We start from the raw sequence: 21,833 nt of genomic DNA on the forward strand, positions 1-21,833 counted from the left end.
ATTTTTGATAAATGTTCCTCCTACATTATAATACTGTGCACTGAGTTACTTGGGCTGAAAAAAAATCTAAATGAATGAATGAGATCACTAAACACCTATGTTAATGCAGTGTATAGAGCACGCAGTAGTGAGTGCGGATCTGAACCTGTGAAGGGGGAGGCAGTGAATAACCCACCTGGCCTCTGGCGGTAGTAGAGCAGTTTGCTTGTAGGCTTGAGTAGTGAACAGAATCCCAGTATACCTTGCTATGGCTATGGATTTTTGGGAAGAAAAATGGCTAATCAATAGGTAGCATACAACATATGAGAGAATATTTTTTAAAAAAAATTAAGAATTAAATTTGAGTGAAGTGTAAGAGCAACGCCCCTGTAACTGCAACATAGCAAGAGAAAATTTAAGATGAAATCTTTGGTGAGTACTACCTACACAGAATTTGGGAAACATTGGGTCAGATGCTGGTCAAATAAAAAATCTCATAGAAAAATACATTTTGGAAATGATTCAAGTGTTTCTCAATATTCTCATCATGAAAGGCTCTCAAAATAATTTAAAAAGTGGTTTAATTTAATAATGGCATTATTCATGATTTTCTTTTGTAGAAAACAACATACTAGATTCAGAAGTTATATACTTTAATATTAATGAAAAATAAATATGTGACAGGAAAAAAAGAAGGATAGAGGAGTTGCCACTCTCCCACACACATATTCTAAAGTAAGAATAATTAAAAAATGAAGTTTTTTGCAAAATCCCAGAGCAACAAAGCCTCCATCCTTCTCTCACCAGTTTTGCAATCAAGAGATTACCTGTTTCTATGCAAATCAAAGGAACTCTGGTTGTTGAAACACAATATATTTTGGGCAGGATCCTACATACATGTAGCTCCAAAGAGGCTGTTATTATTGGCTTAGCATTTCTATTCTGACAACTGATAGAATTTCTATGAAAGTTTAACATCTGTTAATAGCAATAAACATGTACTCTTTTTTTTTCCATATATATTCATAATTTTTTGTCAGGAAAATAAATGTCATCATATAATAAACCCAACGTATTTCTTTGCTTACTCACAAGCCTGGAAATCCAGAAGTAACAAAGGGAATCAGAGTCCTTTTGTGCATTTCCTCCTTCTACCCTATTTCCACCTCACATCCCTTCCCCTTTTCCTAAAATAGGCTTCTCATCACAGAAAAGTGAAGAAACCTCGCCATCTTGTGGCCAATCGCAGTTATTATGCTATCAAACAAAAACGAAACGGGCTACAAATACGCTTCTATCAGCGCTGCAGAAAGAGCAAGAAGAGAAATGGCTCAGAGCAAGAAAGAATGGAACAGGGTGGGCTGTACATTTTTTTGCACTCAGCTGACAAACTCTCTTAACAACTGAAGATGCAAGGAATATTTTGGCAAATAGCTGACATTTGCTTAGCAGTTCTATCATTAAATTCACAAGCTGTCATCAAAAATTTAGACTTAGGTGAGCTGCAGAAACCTCTTAAGGCTGTTATGGATTAGCAGAGTAAGAGTTTTTCATATTGCCTGAGACCCTAAACATGTGAAATGTTTGAGTTAAAACTCTTACAATGAACACAGAAAATAAAGGCAGCAGATTTTGCTGACAGTTGTTTCTTGCAAGGTGTAGACAAACTGTAGTGGCCACCTCCCTGCCTGAAGGGAGGTCCCCAAGGAGAGAAATTCATTTGATGAAGGACCTCCTCTGCCTGCCTTTTCACTTGTCATGGTGGACAGAAAATAAGGTCATATATATGCTCTGGTGATTTGTGGCAGCTAAACCAGTCCACACTCAAAATTATTTTTCTAGTTTATGCAGGCAACCAGCCTTATTCTCCCCAATACAAAAGACATGAATTCAGATTCATTTGTCTTCTAGAAACACTCAACTGACTGGTGTAGTGCGGAGGAAGAGTTAGTTCTTCCTTTGCTTGGCCTTCATTTTATCTCCACTGCTATGAACTTGTGTATTTTCCTCCAAATCCTGCAATAAATTCAGTGGAGTTTTTTGCGTACCATCACATGCAGTTACTGTCACTGCTCTGTTAAGGAAGAAAAATCTTCCAAAAAAAAATATGCCGTTCTTTTGTGTTCTTGAAATGCCAAGCTGTCATCTAAACCCTTGGACTAACGATGCTTACTGGCAGTGATATGTGCTTGATCATTTTTGGATATTGAAAACCCCATAACCACCCATAAAAGGACACCTGAAAATGAAACCCAGCTAGGATTTTTCTCTTCCACCAAAGGCTAACTATTAGGAAATAGCCCATGTCTATACAATTAAACACTCTTATTCCAAGACAAGGTGGCTGCCGCCAGGGTACCTAGTAAAATGGCCCTTGGCTTAAGCTGCTTCCCAAAACATGCCTTGGTGTTGCCAGGTAAGTGATAGTTGGCTCAAACCACAGTCACCTCAGGGACCTTTCTAACAACTTGGTCTGTAGATGGTTGAGGTGCTGAGCCTGACCTGATTAAACTGAACCTCCCTGGTTCAGTTTAATAACTATTAAGTGTAGCTAAAGATTTAAACCTCTGGTGATCTGGCAGTGCATTTGACTCTGAATCTTGAAGGTGAACACTGAGTTATGAATACTTTTGTTATTCATAAAAAGGGCATTATGCCCATTAATGGTATCGAAGCTTCTGTCTCAAAAAGATATTTTTTTACCTTTTCACTGTTATCTATTTGAAGAAGAGAAAAAAGTCTGAGGGAATTCTGTTGAATGAGAAAAAGAAACATTTCTGCTGTATGGCTCAAATGGTGTTGGAAAAGTTTTTTCTTTTTCTACTATTGCTTTAATATCTATCATAGTACTGCAGCTAAAATTAGGACATAAAAGCCTGCAGATGGCATGCTGTATTTGAATTCTGCTCAGGTGAATTAGAAAAAAATTAAAACTGGATATTTGTTAATGATATAGAACTTCTACGTTGTTAACAAAAGAAAAGACACATTCCTGGTAAAATGTTCAAATACTTCTTAATGACAATGAGATCCATTCTACCCTTCCTAGAGGTAATGGTACATAGGGCAAGACAAGAGATTTATTTCTAGGAAATTTGCATGATTCATATAACCTTTATTACAAAATTAGGATAAGAGTGTTGAAATTGAAGTAGAGGCTATTTATTTGCAATCAAAGACAACTATCATTACAGTGAAGCAAGTCACATGTAAGGATGATATGGGTTATATTTGAATTGATAATTTAATTTGATGTCTATCCTCGCAATTAACTACTTTGCATGAATATTAAGAATTAGGTACTCTGAACCTAGGCAGCAATATTTGAGATTCAAAACCTGTGCCAGCTGGGATCCCACTAGTGAACTATCTAAAGAAGTCATCTGAAAGCTGTGAAGCTTAATTATAAAGAAAAAAATTAAAATACTAACAACCATACAAAGAAATATGAACAGAAGCATATTTGGTTAATACCCATTTTTAACCATTGATGGCTCATATAAAAAGCAGCCTGAAGGGTACAGACAGTCTCTACCAGCAATGTCCCTGTGGTCTTGGTTACAAGCAATTTCATCATGGGAAGTACTGAACAAGAAGTCAGCAAGTTCTGCCAGGCTACTTCTGCATGCCTGGAGCAGGGGTGGGTAGATGGAGTGGAAAAGAACTGGGTATGACTCTTGGACAGTGTGGACCCCTCCTCTGCCTTACCTCACTGGAGCCCCAGGGCCTCTAATGAGCATCAGTCATGTACTGAATTTAATTTACTCTGTCCCTAGGGAACAGCTCAGTGCCTGGTTTATCATGGAAACTAAAGAATTTACAACACTCTATGCCAGAAGTATGGATCTCAGTTCGAGGCATGTGGTGTAACAAGATTCTAATCATAGGCAAGCTTAGGTTCTCAAGTTTTCATCTGAAAAAAATCTAATGAGTCCTGATACATTCCATCAAGTTGATTTGGATAATTAGGATTACCATGGAATTACAAGCAAGCCGTGAAGCTTGCCTCAACTATGGTCCAAATACAAACACAGCCTAGCTTGAGGGTGCCTTTCAATTACATATCTATACACAATTATTCTTGTCAAAAAGTTAAGCAAAACTCTGTATTTCCTCTAGTCTCAACAGTTTTTAAGAAACTTTTATTCAAAGACCAGTTTCAGTAACTGAAAATTATGCTACCACATGAATAACTTTCAGTTGTTTAGAGTCATTATATCTGTCATTTAGGCTAGGAAGAGTTTTGTTTGCTGCCAAGAGAGAAAGTCTTTTAAAAGAAATGTGTTTTATAAAAGGTTAGAAACTTTTCCTGAATATTACACAGTGTGCAGTTGCTTGAGCACAGGGGAAGTAAAAGCTGAATTCAGATTGACTAGAAATTACCATATGTGTTTATTCCTATTAAACATATGTAACAAAATTATTTACCACTTGTTATATAATATATACCGCAGAATGCTAGCAGAATCTTAAGAAGTCTTTGCAGCACAAACACAACTGATAAAACTTGTTGTGATTAAGCCTATGCATGTTTTTGCCACAAGGTAAACATATAATGCAGTTAAGACTTTTGATCAGTTGAGAAGTCTGTTGGATAATATACAGTGAAGCAATCTAAAATACAATTGCCAGAATGAATAAAGAGTAGTTCATGTCTCATTCACACATTGCATCATAGCAACCTTAACTATTTTTTTATTTTTGTACATGTATATGTACACTTCAGGGTTCTTCTGTATTTTGATCTCCCAAATGCTCTTTAAGTCCTGTGCTGCAACGCTGCAACGTCGCAGGGTGACTGCCTGCTATAGCAAGTAACGGTTTGTATGGCAGTGCACAAAGGTGGACCAAACACACAGAACTGCAACCTTCTATAGAAAATAATTATGTTTGTGGCTGGCAGGAGAGTAAAACTGCATGACTGGAAGAGATTCGGCTGTAGGACAGTCAAGAAGTAGGACTGTTGAAATGAATCTCAAAAGGAGATCTTTGTGTTTCCGTCTGTTCCATGCTCTGTAAATGAATTGCTCTGCCTCAACAAAAGTAACCATATAAACAACAACAAAAAAAAGCTATGACATTTCATTTCTGCGGCATCACAAATTATCTAGTTTTATTCTTGGTGTTTTTGGCAGTTGAATTATGATGCTTAGGTGCTTCCCAATGAAATGTCCTGTGAAGTCTCGGCTCCTCTGAAAGAGGTAAAACTTCAGAACAAAGAGAAAGGCCTGCTTGTTTCATCGTGTTTTGAAGGATGGAGTCAGGGGAATACACGTGCAGACAATGTCAAAGTTACAAATTCTGCTGAGCTGATGGAAATGAGTCATCTGTTCTTCCTAGTATCCTACATACATTTTACATATCACTGTTAAAGAACTTGAGGAAAGAATGCAAAGGAGTCCTAGTATAGCTACTGCATGTCACTGCCTCAGCAAACTTGTCACACCCAGAGAAATGGGGGAAGAGATGGTAAAGAAAGAGGATTCCGAATAACCAATGACTGGAGAGGTGGTCAGGAGTGCATAAAAGGACTCCAATTGGAAGAAAAGGAAAAAAAAAAAAAAGTACTTTTTTTCTTCTCCTAGCTGTGTAAATAATTAACAATTAAGACCTCACACATGCCATGACTGGAGTTTGCTATGGAATTCAGCCCATCACAGAGAAGTGCTCCAGAACATCAGCTCTGTTTTTGAAAAGAATTTGTCTGGCTCATCTAGCTGCAAAGGGCTAACTAATAGTACTCAGCTGACTTTTCAGAGAGCTTGAAACAATGGCTCTGATAGGGGCTAATTGCCTCGATCACCAGACTCAGGTCTCTCTGAACCTGCTGCTCTACAAGTTAATTATTTTTCAACGTAAGAAAAACACAGAATTCTGTGTGGAGAGAGTTCATTCCACTGTGGCCAGATGCCAAACATCTGTTTCACTGGTTTGCTTCATCCTGTCATTTTCTCAGTTCCTTTTTTGTGTGTGTGTATGTTGTGTTCAGAAAGACTACTGCTTGAATTTTATTTCTTCTTTTACTTTTCACCATTGTAACAAAAAAAAAAAAAGGGCATTCATAAAAGAGCAGGGACGAATATCCATTTCCTAAGCAGGCTGTAAGTAGGACCAGAGGTTCAGATTTGGCCAATATGCTCAGGGGACAAAGGAGCTGCCAAAAAGGAGCTGACTGAGATGCTGATCCACTGAAGATCAGGACAAACTTTCTGCTTCCACATCATATACAGCGTAAGGAAGGACACGTCACTTAAGGGTAAAGCAGTCTGGCCTATAACAAATAGTAAGACTGAGTTGATGTTTTACCCTTATAAAGAAAATTATTGACATTTTCAATTTAAAAAGCAAACTCTGTTGTGGAATAAATGATCTTTCTTGGGTGTTATACTTGAGTGCTGCAGACTTAACTAAGAGGGTAACTGTTTCCTACCATGGAACACCTTAGGTATCCAGTATACCTGAAAACCAGATCAATTTTTGCATAACTAGACAATAATTCAAAGGCTTACTTTTACCCTTGACTTTTAAAGATCACAGACTATATTAAAAGATGTGACTTGAAAAGGTGATGTGTTGAAGACCTGAAGCTTGTCCATGAAGCTTTAACACAAATTATGCAAATAGTCTCAACCATTGCAATAAAGTCCATGGTACAATTTGGTCCGTGAATGCCTCATTCTTTCCTGACAGCTTCAGCAGGTTGAGTCCTGCCTGTAGGTTGTCAGAGGCTTGCCTAGAATTTGGTGACACTTGAAAGGAGAAAGCATATTTTTTGAAGCCACTCAGTCAAGGGTGGAACTGATCCCTTACATTCCACCTTTTGGGAAATTCCTAACTTCCTCTGACCATTTCTTTGAGAGGAAACATGAGGAGATTGCTTATGCACAAAGACACACCTCAATCCAGAAGCTGAAGATCAGGCTTCGAGTGGCATCTAAGATGGAAATTGGGATCCTTCCTCCAGCATCTTTTCTTGGTTCACCTCCATACTTCCCATCTGGCTACTGGGGGTGTGTGACTCCCTTTCTGGCAAACGGGGCTATTCACTGTAAAGGGCTCTAATGTGGAAATTATGTTATCACGAATTGAAGTTTTGAATCTCAATTCCAATTACATTTGTAATAACGGATCATCCATACATTCCTTCATAGATCTGGGCTCTCTTAACACTTGAAGTTCTCAATTCTAGGTAATGTATGAGCGACTGTAATTGAAGATTATATCAGATGGTGGCAGCAAAGGACCATCTAATGTCTGGACTTCAGGTGCGCATCCAGTATACTTACTGCTTACCCTGTGTTTTGATTCCAAGTATCACCTATGATTAGGAGTAAACATTACACTGAATTTGTTTCAGCAAGAGTAAAAATAGTAAGCGCATGGTTTATTGCTTGTTTCTCAGGAAAAAATGCTGATGGAAACGAATGTAACTCCATAGCACAGTCAATTAAAATCGAAGAAAAAAACAAATGAGTAAATAGAAGCAAACAGAGCACACAAATAAATAAAGGAATGGTGAAATAACTCCATAATCCCTCAGGAAGTGAGAAATTCCTTAGATATTTTTGTCTAGGTGTTAGACAAAACTCTAACATAGACTGACATAAGTATTATTTTCATAACTAACATTGTTCTCAGCATCACTGACAAAGAAATGATTACCTTGACAAAACAGGCAGATCTCTTTTTGTGCACTCCTAGGGCTCAGCTGCAAGTAAAGAATCAAATCTGAATCTAGAACCTATAGGGCATAAAAGATTTTCATTATTTGTAGATGAGATTTCATAATTTAAGAGGCTGAAGATGGATGGCCTGGTTCAGTACTATTGCTCTGCATTATGCTATAGCTCCATTAGCACAATTGTGGGCAAATAATTAACAGCAAGGTCAGATATTGCTTAGCAGACACTTTAAAATGGATGCAGGAGAAGAGAAAAGCAAAAGAATAGTATTATTAAATTAGAGCTGAAAATTTAATAGAGAGGGAGAAAAAAACCTGAAAGTGAACAGCACTGAAAGCTGCTGTCTAACCTGAAATGAATACAGCTCATATCGTACTGCACTAGCTTGCACCTAACTAGTTTCAAGCATTCCTTTCCAGTTCCTACCCAGAACAATGGCTTACCATTAGCTGAGTTTAGTTGAATCTCTGTTGGGTGTGAGAGTGAAGTTTAAATCTAAACTTTAGAAGAAAAGCTCTGATTCTGCAAATGGTTTTCCTGTGGCTGGATGTGCGTGATGGCACAGAGCTTTAAGGACTTCAGGGGAGTGTGTGAGATCCCCACTGGTCATGCAGAAGAATCTGGATGACTGCGACAGTACTTCCTAATCAATCAAGGAATTGTGTATATCCTTTCCCAATTACACCATCTGTTTACCTGCACTCAACAAATTCCACTGTTATTGACAAAGGGGCAGAAGACATTGTCATCTCCATAGGCTGAACTCACTGGAGCCATCAGGGGTTGTCTGCATCCCTCCATCTCTAATTTTTCATCCCAAGCATACACACTACCTCTTACCTGCCTCTCATCCTCTGCATTTTAAGGATGAACTGACACTCTCCAGAAACACTCTTGATGAAGGCCTCTGTGCTGTCTCCTTGCCAAGACCGCTGCTACTCTTATACTGTCAGTACCCATTTCTAGGACCACCATTTACCTCACTTTTCTTTCTCTATCTCATGCACATTTCTGCTGGTCCGTTCCTTCCATAATATTATCCCTATCTCCTCCATCATGCCGTATCTCAGTCTATGGCAGGATTTTAGTAGCTTTCTGCAATTTCTACTTTTTTTTTTTTTTTTTTCCTAGTGGAAAATGTCATATAAGATATCAGCACAGACAGCTGTTCTGAGAGCACTGAGATGATGGAAAGTGTGAATTAGCTTTACCTTGGACATGAAGAACTGCCATCACCTTGTTCTTTGGTCTACAGGCAATGACACCAAAACAGTTAATTACAGTATTTGCTGGGTCTGGTAAGCTGTTTCAAGACAAAAATGGTTCTTTGTGGTCTTCTCCTCTGTATTTCAATTTTTTTGCAATCAGCAAGGCCCTGCTCACTGTAGCTCATGTCACTCCTATACGCCTTGAAATTGGTGAGGCATAAAAACATTCATAAATGTCATCCAAACAGTGATGCATTCAAATTGTCAAAAACTAACTTTGGTTGTCTAGTGATGCAACTGTCCTCTGTCTGAAAGTCTGCTGGAGGTGTTTGCATAGATTCATGCAATTAAACAGAACCAAGTATTATCTCTTGCAGCTTATAGGTGGGCAACTTTAAACTGCCACCTTGCTGTCCCCTTCATGAAAAGTGCTACACTGAGTTCTGATTCAGACACCATGTCTTCTTTGAACATCTATACAAACCTTTTTGTCCTTTCCTTTAAGCTGGTGCAGCTTTAATAACTTCTGCACTATGACTTCAACTAGCCAATGTGTTGAGAGAAAATACCCCCATCCTCCATATCCATTTCCCAGGGAGCAGCCATGCTCCCTGTACAACCACCTCTGGTATGCTAGGGCATCTGGGGTAACTCCCCCCTAAACTTAGTATAAGGCAGCTCTGCTGAAAATCAGTATGCTTTTGAGGAAACAAGCTACAATGAACACAAATAGCGAGTTTAAAACCACAGAAATGAAAGGTGCTTATCGTGTTTTAATTATCAATATGCCTAACTCGAAAACAAATGTTTGAAAGTCAAGCAAAAACCGTTCTATTCTACCCTACTGATTTACCAAAGACATCAGCAAGACTAAAGAAATCTTCCCAAATAATCGTGGCACAGGACATTTAATGGGATTTTATTAAGAAAGCATACATGAACTGTGCTATCTAGCATGACATTACATCCAGGCTCAATGAAAATCAATAAACACCAAGGAATACGTGTTTTACATCTCAGTGTTCCTTATTTCACCAGCTTGTTTCATTTTATTTTGCATATGCTACTAGACTGGTCTGTGAAAGCAATCACACCTTTTCTTAAATTCTAAATGTGGGCTATGCATATATAGCTCATACCATGCAAAAAACAAGACTAAAATAAATTGTAAATGAGGTATGAGGAAATGATAATGACACCAAAAATAAAATAGGCATGCATTTTTAAATATCATGGACAGAAAATAATACTGAAGTATAATAAACAGAAGCAAGACAAAGAAGTTAGTAGCACACTTGGTCAGTACCTGGAACAGCTTAGTCAGAAAAGAACAGAAATGTTTCAGATTGCTACAGTTAAAACACTTCAGATACCCTGGAGAATTCCCAGAACGCAGCCACAACTAATGGAGCCCAATAATGCAATTTTACATGGTTCAGAAAAATGTTGCATTTGGGGATCTCTGAAGCCTTGCACCTGGATGAGGCAGCATAACCCATTACTGTATTGGCTGTTTTATGTACCGGGGCAGGGGCAGGGAGAGAAAGTTTTAAATCTGATAGATACCTAAAAATAGAACTAATCCAGAGTCCCTAAATTAGGCCATATGGCTTTAGAAATAATTAGGTTAAATAGTGTCATAAAACACCATACAAGCATACAGGTCTGAATGTCACTAAGAATTATCAACAGAAATTGGCAAAGATTTGCAAGGTAATAATTAAATTCCAACCTGAGAATGACCTGAGAGTCATTAAACTGTCTGCAGCAACAGTCACTGCTGAGAACCTTTGCAGATAGTTACTAATAGGGATAAAAAATCTTTGCGAGGCTCTAGGATGATTGCCCTCAACAGGAAAGAAAGTCAGGAGGGAAGAAAACAGCTTCCTTTTTTTCTGTTTGAAAGCTGCTGTGCTCTCAGTAAACATGACGTTTTTTTTGTCTTGGTGGTGCATGTTCCATCTTTCTCAATCTTATCAGCATTGCAGAGACAATACGAGAATGGAAAGTGTTTTATACACAGGAAAGTAAGGATTTGTTTTCTGTGGGCAAAGGCAGACCACTCAGTGGTGTGGCATAATAAGAAGCATTCTATTTTTGAAGATTTAAAGGAAATTTCAGATTTTTCTTATTTAAGGAGCAGAATCTGCAAGAGAACTGTGACAAATTTCCACAGTGGCAATGAGAAAAGTATGCATAGCTCTGAAGTATTACAGACCAAATCTTGTGCATGGTTTCAAGGTCGTATGTTCCGAATGAGAATTTTCCTTTGTCTTTGACACAATATGTGTGTATATGTATATGTACAAAGTAAGGAAATTCTAAGCTGTATTACCTCAGTGACAAATTTATTTAAAACATTTTTGTTGAATGAAATTTAAAGCTGATAAAGGAAGGATTATTAAAATTGTTAGAGCAATGAGAAACTGACATGGTGCTTTCTGCCAAGACATTGAAATGCTCACTACTTCATTCAACATTTGCCATTAGGTCCTACCAGAAATGAGTCAGCTCAAGACCTTATTTTAACAAAATCTTAACACTGGTAACTTGAAGGTCAAATGGCAAGATTATTTATCTATTTAATTATCTGTTTTTTAAACCTCAGCTTCAGGAGTTCTGTGGTTATAGGCAAGGTAAACTTAGAAAAGACAGTAAGGAAGGTTTGGCAGTGGAAATCCTAAAGACCCTAAAACCTGTGTTTGTTTTTTTGAACCAAAGTGGCAACTTATGATTCAAAGAGCTGTATTAACAATATTTAGTCATCTGAGACTGGAGGAATTTTTACCTCTCTGCCTACTCCCTAAAAGACTACCAAGGACTGACTTGTCAGCTGTGAGTGGGACATACATAAGGCATTATTGTCAGCGAGTGTATAACACTGCATCTAATAGTAGCCGCCTGTGCTTTTACGTAAAGTCATCTTCTGTCACTTACAAGATACACAGTTAAGTCTATTTTACCTTTATAAATCCAAAAAAGGTTTCTACAGAGGTGTTAATGATTTTAAACTTGATTCAGTTCTGTACAGGGAAATGTCTTTTTTTCAGACATAGAAACTTCTTCAGAATAGCAAATAGCCCATGATGGCACTGAAAATGAGTCTTTCCTATATAGTGTGGATACTGCAACCTTGACCTTAGTGATAAAGTGTGAAGAAAGGACATTCCTTCCTCCAACAATGCTCTAAGAAAGACACTGACTTTTATCTGGTTCAGACACAAACTACCAGAGTGCAGAAGGACAGAATTCTTGCTAGAGGAAATATCTTTGGTAACTCTGAATGAAGTACCAAATCTCCCAGGAAGGACAGATTTAAGATCTGTGCCTCTCCTTGATATTAACAGTGGGTTAACTTAGACACTCCCCCACACAGGATGCCAGCTGCTATAAAGTGCTTTGCAATGCACTTAACTTGATCTCTGAGCTGTAGAGGCATGTTAGGTGCCCAAGTCAGCGTCAGCACTGTAGAGTCCCCATGGGAGTCATCTGAAATGCAGGTATTACAAACTTCCCTTGTTGTCCCCACTCTCTGTGAGCCTGGCTTATATGCTATCTATGTCTGATTCATCCATTTTTTAAGGTCACTGCATTCCCATTTCCCCAAATAAGAAACTAAATGCACTAAAGATTGCGGAAAATTTGAATGCCAGAGTAATACAGGCCACACAAGTGCTTTGGCTAGAAAGGAAAAAAGCAGGGGAAAGTAACTAGTTCCTGATACAAACAGTACCCATCAAATGTGTTATAAGATACACAGTGCTTTGTGCTAAACAATTCAGCAGAAGAAATTGTGGGGCAAGAAGCCGTGGGGATAGTCTACTAATTAGTGAGTAATTAATTCAGAGTGTAATTTGCTCCCACTGAGAACAATGTACTTGTCTCGGTAGGACTTTTAGAAAATAGGAAATAATAGACTCTCATAATTGCAATAGGTAGGTATCCACCTTGGTGTTCAAATGCTTAATTACTTTCCTGCTTTTCTGGTATTAAATCCATACCTAGGCAGCTCAGAAACTTCCTGAAGTCTGAAACTTCACAGCAACTGTCAGTACTCTAAAGGCAGTTCTGAAGCAGGGTCTCTGCACACCTGAGGTCTGCCTTGCATCATGAAGAGGGCTACCCCTTGAGCCAAATTTTCAGTTTTAATGGGAAGAGAAGAGCTTGGAAAGGTTTCTGTCATTGAAAGGGAGAAAGAATAGCTAGCAGCAGCAGCAGGAATTGGTGTTGCTCTGCCTGCCTGTTCTTTCTAAAACAAGTAGACATTGTAGGGAAGGATGACTGTTTGTAGCTGGATGGAAAACAGTGTCTTGAAAATATAAATACATATTTTGGGAATCTTTGGACAAAATGTGGTAGGAAACACAGGAGTTCACTAGCAAGACAACTGTAGCAAGTAGACTCACACACAAGCACACTGAAATCCTATTATTACTCTGGTAACTCTCAGCCAATTAATCTGCAGATTTCTGATGCCATCATATCAGTATATATGTAGGTCCCAGTTCTGCAAGTTTGTTTCCTTCCAGAACTTGAACATTTCCAGGAAATCCTCACATCTGCAAGTTTGGAAGGATGATGGTACAGCTATGAACTGTAATATGAAAAATATCACTATTTTTCCTGTAAAAATTGTATGATACTTTACATTGATAGAAAATGATGAAACCATACTTTTGGAGGTCATGTATTACATGGTATGATAGAACCACATATTAGCTACCTGTGAGCTTTCCCACTTTGCACTTCATTTCTCCCTTGAATACAATTCAGTGATGGCACTGCAATATTTTCACAGTAACACAGATTCCATCTGGAATTATTACACATTCATTAAAAATATTTGAACCTATATTTAGTAGAGTCATGGAGTGACCTTCCTACTGCATGGGAGGCTTTGCATATAGCTGCTATATGGGGACTGTCAGAATAGTATTGTGAAGAAAAAAATCTCCTTGGAAATACAAGTGTATTACACGAGCAGAACAGATTATCTGATACTGAGGATATGAACAACTGGGAAAGGCCATGGAGCATTTTTAAGGGGAAAGATGGCTAGTTAAATGGTAGCCCAGTTTGTTGACTCTTCTGAAGGAGTCTACAATTTCTCTGGTTGTGTCCATGTGCCTCACAGAGCTACTTCAGAAATACTTACTGGACTCCTGCTGAGCTGCAGCTTTGAAACGCCCTAAATACAAAAACTATGAGTCACAAACCCCATCTTCATAAGAAAGGAGGTCAGGCTGAGACAACCTAGCAAAAGGTTCCAGCAGACTTAGCTTAAATACATTATTGCACATTTAACAGGCTGTGTTTTATTTCTGCCCTTCTGATTTAGGTTAAGTGTAAACGCTTCTCTAATAAAGTCAGTAAAGGTCATCTTGGACCTATCATCCTCATGGGAAAAGTACGAGCAGTGACAATGTGTCTGTGCTTGCTAAACCTAAAGTATCTCTATAACACTTCTGGTGAATCTTGGTCTTTGGATTTACCCTATATTTCTAGAGTACTAATCCATATATATCTTGTTAAAAAACATTTTAGACCACTCAGAATATTTGGATATTCCCTTGCTATTGTGGTACTTGTCAGTGTTAAACCATTTTTTAATATATTATTCCATGCAACTGGTTGAGTTGCAACCTGTAGCATAAATGAAGGTCTTTCACAATTATTCCTTATTGCAATAAAGGTAGCATTGCAAAAGACTAGCTGTTGCAAGGAACAGATGTTTTCTGTTGTAAACAACTCACATTGATAGAACTGATCATGTGGGATTTGCACACGAGAAGGTAAATTCTAGGGAATAATAATACATTTGAGGGATCGAGAAACATATCTTTAAAAATTTCTAACTACATTCAATATTGTTTCTTTAAATTTTGTATATGATTTAGTTGCTATTGATTTCATCTGGAATTATTGGACTAACCACCTACTAGAAAATGTTGACTTTTGTGAAGCAGGAAAGCATAGATTAAAATAAAATCCTTATTTCAAAAGAAATTATGTGTCCTATTAAGAACTACAACCTCATAGCCAGATCAATGAGGAAATAATGACATCCTTGTAAACTGTACACTGAAATGTACAAGAACTTAGGGAAAAATATAATGAAAGGTTGTGAAGTCTCTTTCACATACTTGTTAACACAGCTTCATCATCAGGATGTTATTGCCCTGAGCAGACAAGAACTGAATTTACCTGGCTTTGATGCTGAAAGTAAATGTAATGGTCTTGTTATTACCATATCCTTCAACTCATTGTGGAGTTGTAAATGAACATTATTTCAATTACTTTGTTCTTCATAAACATTTTTTTTTTCCTCTCTGAAATAATTTAGATTTTTGTCAAACACAAGGAAACATAAAATTTCCACCATCTCTTTCCCACTGCTATGTATGTTAACATATAGGTACTGGATATCATAAAGATTATTGTTCAGTCTTCCAGTTCTAAGTGTTGTCTACTTGTAAACATCCAGGTTAGTGAAAAATTGTGCATGTAAGGTCATGTTCCAAACAAAGACATTTCATCCTATTTGGAAAGCTAGTTTTAATGCGTGAATGAAATACATTGGTTACAATCTGTAGTTTTTGGATCTGGAATCGAATAGACTGGAAGTTTGCATAAAAAGGATTATAGGAGCAATTAATAAAGCCAGAAGGCTAATTTTTCAGTGTGACCTGGAAGCCCTATTGGTGCCACATTCTCTTGATTAAATTGGTGTCTGTGACAGGCCTGAGATGTGTGGTTTTGGTCACAATGTTGTTATTGTCTTCACTTTCAAACTCTATTCCATTTTGCCAATTGATTTCTGCTGCTAATGTATATTGCCATGCGCTAAAGAGGCATTAAAAAAATAGATCTTGAAGGTACTAAGTAATTCAATATTAAATAAAAATTACTGCTCTGAAAAGCCAAGGTTTCATATACAGATTAAGTTTAATGCAAATCTTCAGCAATTTGGTTATGGCATGGCTAAAATCTCCATCAATCTCTTGACTACATACAAATATGTATGCGTATTATGCAAGCCTATATTTATGAAATACCTAATCTTGTATTACATGATGCATTTGTTTTGGATAACTTAGGATAAATGTATACTGAAGGTAATATAACTGCAGGTTTAAAGATTACATCAGAGAAAGAGGTTATTTAAACTTACACCTTTCTTCTTCATGACAATGCAAGCAGGTTTAAGTATTCATTACATTATAATATTACATTGCTGTAGCTGAGCTCTTTGTTATTCTTTAAAAGGAAAAAGATTTTCCCATTTTGTAACTAACAGTTGTTAGCCAGCCATAGTCAAACTGCTGAAATTAAATGTTTCCCTGCCTTTTTTCTTTTTAATCCCCACCCCCCTTTTATATTCTTCCTTTTGAACAAAACAGCTTTTGAGATGTACTGACCAGTTCAGCAGAGAGCATTGCAGGCTTAAAGAACATACATATTTGTGCCAGCAGCAGTAAAAAGTAACAAAATATTCTTAAGTGAAAAGACTTCAGACATTTGTCAGATTTTTTTTTCTGTAATGAAAGAGGAAATGACTGCAGTTTTTTATCTCATGGGATAGTGGCCTTTCTCTCCTAGTTCATCTTTGCACAAACTCCCACATCAGAAAACACATGCTGTTTTAAAATGAACTCTATAGTGTAGTTATTTGCTAACTATACTCTTTTCTATGTCTTTATTCTGTCATGTAATGCTTGAACAGTAAGCACGCTCTTTAATGAAGACTTTGAACCACAAAACCCTTCAAAGTATATCAGGTAAAATTGTATTTGGGACTACAAAAACCAGAAGTGAGTTTTTCTGCACGTACCCTGAACTGAATATTGCTGAGCCTTGCAGTTGAAAAAGAAATACTGTAGATACATTGCAACATCTTATATTTTGAAAGTAACACATCAGCAAAGCATCAGTATACTAATGAATGTTTCACAGCTGCAGCATTATAACTGAAGAGGCAAGAAATACATTAGAAAGACACATGGCTGAGTAAGGATGTCTCTGTAAGGAGACATTTAGCTATATGAGAATCCAGTTCTCCTGTACCTAATATATACAGTTTTTGAAGAAGTTGTAACAGAAATTAGGAGTTATCCACATTCTATTTATTACTTATAATCTGAATATCTTTTAAAACATGCATACATGGACAAATGTCTAAAATAATGTATTTCCCCAGAATTTAAAGGCAAATCTGTAATAGTAGCCAGATAACAGCTGCTTATTTGATATGAGTATCCTTTAATTTCCTCTCTCCTGAAAGTTTTTTTGGTGGGTTTTTTTTGTTTGTTTGGTGGTTGGTTTTTTGTTGTGGTTTTTTTTTTTTTTTTTTTTTTTTCAGATCAGGGTCTAAAATGTCAGAAGACTTGAAACCATATTGAATGACAGTGATGAGTTGGGGGTGGGAGAAGAAAGAGAAAAAAGGAGAGTGATGGCACTGTTATGATGCCACATCATAAATGCTGTGAGAGTTCTGACAGGCTATGACCAACAAACAACTTCCCACTGAAGATAACAGTATATGAGGCTTACAAGGTTCTCCAAGACCCGGGTTATGTCTGGCCCAGGTGCTTAGGCCCAGGTTCTTGCTTAGCTGCATTCTTACTCTGGATCAAAGTGAGACCAATGTACGTACTTTTCTTTTAGCCCTCCTTCTCTGGAAAAAGTGATGAGTTTGGAGAGGAAAAATCACTGCAATCCATCTTAAAAAGAATCCCACCAGTCTGTCCCACAAATATCATGATGGACTGAAAATTGCAGGTAACCTGAGAACTGTAGTAAATATGATGACAATGTGTCCAGTCTGCCATCTATAAATGGAAATTCTGTTCTGGAGGCATCCTTCTGGAGTTGCTTTGCTCCAGGTAAAGCAGTGCAGATTTACGCCCAAAAACTGACTTGTCCCCTTCAGGACACGAGTGACACACAGAGTCCCATCCTCTGACCTGGTGTGCACAGTTACATCCTTCACTGACACAAGGGTATCTAGTGGTCCTTCAGGAAAGGTAACATGAGTTTTTGTGACAGGCAACATCTAAGTGCTACAGGCTGATCCAAACCACTGTTTGCTCTTTACGAACAATCTTTCCAGAGGCTTCTTCCTTTTTCTCCTACCAATTCTCCCACACTCACACCTATTCCTACAAAATAAATATTCCCCAAATCCCATTAAGCATGTTCTTTTAAAACCTCGTAAGTTATCAAATACCAGGCCACCACTCATTCAACATTGGACTCAGTTCTAGGATGTGAATTCTCCTGTTTGTAGCTGACCATTCCAAATCTGTTACATTTAAAACATTCCAGGTAGTGATACTATTTAGAACAAAACTGATGAGCAGCAACCAATAAAGGTCATTGTTACAGCATCACTTTCTAATGGCAACAAGCAAGAGCTTCAGAAATTTTATTTTCAAACAGCCTGCTGGAATGTACATGCTTATTTCTATTTACAAAATATTTATAGAACTTAATCTGCAGTTCAAACACACACCCCAGTCTGGTCTGTACTTTTTAAGCTTTTCACATCTTTGATATAACATTTTACAGCAGATTATTTAGTATGGCTTTATTATTAAGACGGTTTGCTTGCTTTTTTCTAAATTTCTGAATTCAGCACAGCATTAAATACATTGGAAAACAATGTACAGTCACAAACTACTTCTAAAAAATACATATAGAAATACAAGTTATTTTGTAAAGTACTCTTTTGGATTTTTTCTTGCCTGTTTACTCATGCAGTTGTCCAGTGTGCAAACATTTGTATTTCTGTCACTCTGCCTCCTTCCTCTCCATTCCCACACAAGCGCCTTTACCCGTTGCACCTCATTAGAAAATCAGTCCTGTTTTCTTTCACATGGTAGTGTGTCCCTTTAACACCCTAGTGGCCTGTAAGACTCAGAATCCTAAATATTATAATTGGTATTAATTTTAATGACAATAGTTATCTCGTTATAACTACTGACATATGAAAGAGTTTACATTTTGTGACATTTTTAGAAGGAGCTCACTTTCTTATTTAACAGGCAAGCAATATAGTGCATAGTCATTTACTATAGCGATGTGGTAAATACTTCACAAAAATACCTAGATGAGAGGCATCTACCTTTCTACTTTTAACCTTTGTCTGCTTTTCTGCTTCCACATTATTAGGATGAAAAATAAATGGCCTGTCCCAGGTAATTAGAGAAATTCATATAAACTGATTCGAAGTTCCTTAATATTTTTAACCTTCTCCTGCTTTTCCAGTGCCATTTTATTAAGAACAAAAGAAATAATGACCTGACATTTTCTCAAAGTCATGAATGTAGAAAGGCATGTGTACAAATGAAGAGCAGAAGTTTCCAAATCAGAGAGAAATGTATAATATTAATAATAATCTATAGCTTTTGGAGCCAAAGCTTTTATGCTGCATGCCCTCTTCATTTCTCCATGTGATTAGATTCTCTCATTAGAATGAAAACCATTTATCATCCTCAATGTACAGATAATATGATGATTGATGGCTTTGCAACCAGCTGTATAATATGCAAATATGTGACTTTTTAATATTTTACGAAACACGGCATGCATGGTTGGTTGTTTTAATCCCTTTAACACTCACATTATAAGCAGGCTGTGTAACATTATCACAGTGGGGCCACTGGACTCTTTATCAAAACAGACATGATTTCAATAACAATCCAGTGTAAAGCTTTTATTTTTTTTTTCTGTTGGCATTTTCCTAGTACACTTGGGTAGCAGTTCTATAAATGTAATTATTTTGTGTCCAGCACAGATGCGAAACATCATCTTTACCATGAATAGGTTCATTAAAATGTTCCTGTTATTAAGACCCTACATATTTACATTTATTAAAGACCAGAAAAATCCTGCCACCAGCTAGGGGAGATTCCAAACTGCTGTTTCTTATCACCTATAGCAATGTGATGAACAGATGCAAGGATGTATGGAGCCAGTGAAGCAAAGCCTGCAGCTGGTGGGAGGCAGCCATTGCCCCCAGCCTGGATAATGCATGCTTCACTCTGAAGAAGGGAAAGGTATGAGCCCAGCTCTTAAGTAAATTGATGATTTTCATTTGGATCAAGAACTGGTGAGAATTTCACTGAGATTTACTGCAGACCTCCCTCTGAGCCTTCAAGATTGTTCTTTATGCGTTTTTAAGTTTTTTAGACTGCCCTTTTCTCCAAAGACTTTTCCACGATATCTAGCTTTCTATCTAGGAAGGAAAGATTAGTCTCTTACAACATGATGAGCCCTGCTTTTTAAAGAGTTGACTTTGCCATTGACTGATACCATAAACTTCAATGTGACATTTTCTAAAGCATCCATTTCTTGTGATAGGTAGCAACTTGCAGTTTCAAGGGAGCAGGGGCCTGGTGAGGCTCCTACATGACAGAGCAGTCTCAAAGGCCTGTTCCATCACTGCAGCAAGATCTATTTGAAATGATATTTTGTCACAAATATATCCCCAAATGTATATGTTGTACAAGAACACCTTTGAATTCTTTCAACTCAGTATGAATATGACTTGCAAAACTGTCAGTTACACACCCCCCTCCCCCCAAATTTGCCTCATGTCCTCTGGCTCCTGTCAAGAGAACACACTGGGGAGACTGGAAAATAATATGCTTAAGACTTAAGTATTATTTTATCCTTTAAGGTGGTGACTCAACTATCCTGTTTTTCTGTCCAGTGGCAATACAGCTACATTCAACCAAACATTTGAAAACTATTGTCCAGAGTCCTCCAGATGCCATCTGGCTGGAGCCTTCTCCTAAAAGAGGACTAAGCAGGGAGCTGCCTGTCACCAGAGGTTGGGTTGAGATGGCTTTTGCCACCTTCGGGCACTGAGAAATTCTTAGTCCCTGCATGTGTGTAATCAATAGCTGGTGTTGCATACTTTGTGAAGATTGTGGTGGATGGTTAGTGTATCAGCACAACGATCAGCTGGCCCTACATCTTATAGCCCAGCTGAGGGTCTGTGCACCTGGGCCTGTGACTTCAGCCACCTACCCCAATGTCCAGAGCCCTTCTCACCTCTCACCAACACTGTCTCAATCCGCTTCTTTCCAGAGAAGATAAAAAAGTGAAAAGGAAAGAAAGGAGGAATGTGAGAATCTACCATTTTCAGATTTTTCCAAGGAAAATATCTATGTATCACTATCAGGACAGTGACACCGCAGTCTGTATTTCACTATCCTTTTGCTGCAATTAGTGTGTTTGTGTTTCATCTTTTCTGCAACAGTTTTCAGGGTCTCTTGCTGAAGGCTTATGTGTCATTTGCCTTACAGGTAGAGAACACCTAATATTGAATACTATGTCTTTTTCTTAGAAGGTCAACTGGGTCTTCTTGGAGAAAGAAAAAAACCAAAAAGGAAAGAAAACAAACAAAAAAGAATAAGAAAAGAAAAAGGAAAGGAAAAAAAAAGATAAAAAAGAAAAGATACTGGAAGCAAGGCCAGGAATTGAAAGAGGAAAACAGTTTTAAGAGAAGTGAGGCTTGGCAGAGGACAACACTAGCTCATGTTCTGCAAGTGCCATACCCTATCTGGAAGTCTTACCAAGATCAAAAACGCTTGTATGGAAGATGCTTAAAGATTTGTGTTACAAACATTGATAAAAAAAACCCTAAACTCAAACCATAAAATGACTTAAAGTATTATTCATTGATAAAGGCAAATTCACAATTTAACTTCTTTATAACCCAATTAAATATATCATTAATTAATGATATACTAACAGCATATTTATAATACCATAATAATTTAAAGACTGCTAAAAGGTCTGACTCTCACAGAAGTATGAGTTTGCCCTTTGAAGTCATTAACATTATAGAATCCTGTCAATCTGCTCCCATATCTTCCCCACATACTCCATTATCTTGATTTTCATCATAAACTACTCTGACCAAACTAAAAAGAGAAGGTAAAATATGCAGAAATGT

General features: G+C 37.5%; 1 protein-coding gene across 9 annotated transcripts in view; it reads right to left on the minus strand.

Moving 5' to 3' along the window:
* Window positions 1-21,833, minus strand: part of RALYL (RALY RNA binding protein like) — a 404,596-nt gene that overhangs the window by 141,918 nt on the left and 240,845 nt on the right. For 3 of the 9 annotated variants that reach the window (XM_080381897.1, XM_080381896.1, XM_080381893.1), the window contains exon 1: window positions 1-21,833. This exon is cut by the window's left edge and continues 17,727 nt beyond it; it is cut by the window's right edge and continues 34,127 nt beyond it. The exons of the other annotated variants lie outside the window; for them this stretch is intronic. The gene's annotated coding sequence lies outside the window, so the exon portion shown is untranslated. 9 annotated transcript variants of the gene reach the window in all.

The sequence above is a fragment of the Falco punctatus genome (assembly GCF_963210335.1).
Source record: "Falco punctatus genome assembly, chromosome: 3".
NCBI lineage: Eukaryota > Metazoa > Chordata > Aves > Falconiformes > Falconidae > Falco > Falco punctatus.